General features: G+C 34.4%; 1 protein-coding gene across 1 annotated transcript in view; it reads right to left on the bottom strand.

Annotated features, from left to right (window-relative positions):
* Nucleotides 1-991, bottom strand: part of LOC102866947 (chromosome unknown open reading frame, human CXorf30) — a 130,075-nt gene that overhangs the window by 90,785 nt on the left and 38,299 nt on the right. The window lies entirely within an intron of this gene.

Raw genomic sequence — 991 nt, forward strand, 5'->3', positions numbered from 1 at the left:
CTACAGTCCTTATCCTTCTGCAGAAACTGCTTCGCACCTTCTTCAGTTTCAGCAAGCAAAGTTATGTCATCTGCGTAATATAGGTTGTTGAGGAGGCTACCTCCAGTCCTGATGCCACATTTCTCCTTATAAAGCCCTGCTTCCTGAATAATCTATTCTACATGTAAATTGAAAAGGTATGGAGACAGGATGCATCTTGGTTTTCTGACTTCTGAGAGCATAGTTTACCTATACTGATGACTCATTCTTGATCATTGGGCTAATTAAATCTGTAGAAAAGAATGAGAGTCTAAGTGGAGATTTCAACAGGTTAATATGTTTCACTGACAGGAAGGCTCTTTTCTTTTTCTCTTGCCTAGTTCTTGTAACTAATTAGCATTGATAACTAAAGTACAGTGAATATGTTCACTCGAAGTAATTAACTATCTAGAGTACAGTCTGGAACTCATTTACTGGAAGAAAGCTTTGAGAAGATAAATTTCCTTTGTAGAATAAAGATAATGTGACTAATTTTTGCAATGGAAAATATACCAATGATTAAGCTTCTAGTCTAGGTCAATATCTAACTATATTTTATCAAAGAACTTCATAAATGCAAAGGAAATTTAAATTTACAAAAGATATTGATAGGAAAAATGTGTGAACAATTATTTTCAGCTATGTCCTTTTATCACATGTTGTCCATAATTTAGGAAAGTCAGGCTGGGATGATATTGAGAATACCTGCTACCAGTGAATTCACATGTAACTAAGTTCACCAGCTAGCATAAGATCTCCTTTTAATTTTTAGGTCTCAATTAAATATATTGTCACATTAAATGGAAAATTAGACTCTACCAGCTAGCATAAGATCTCCTTTTTAATGTCTAGGTCTCAATTAAATGTATTGCCATATGGAATGGAACATTAGACTCTGCAAGACAAGAGCCTCTCTAATGATTCATCAGTCTATCTGAAAGCAGCAGTTACTAAGGCTGTTGTTGTTGTTGTT

This window comes from Elephantulus edwardii, unplaced genomic scaffold (genome assembly GCF_000299155.1).
Source record: "Elephantulus edwardii isolate Elephantulus edwardi_28Jun2011 unplaced genomic scaffold, EleEdw1.0 scaffold00016, whole genome shotgun sequence".
Taxonomy (NCBI): domain Eukaryota; kingdom Metazoa; phylum Chordata; class Mammalia; order Macroscelidea; family Macroscelididae; genus Elephantulus; species Elephantulus edwardii.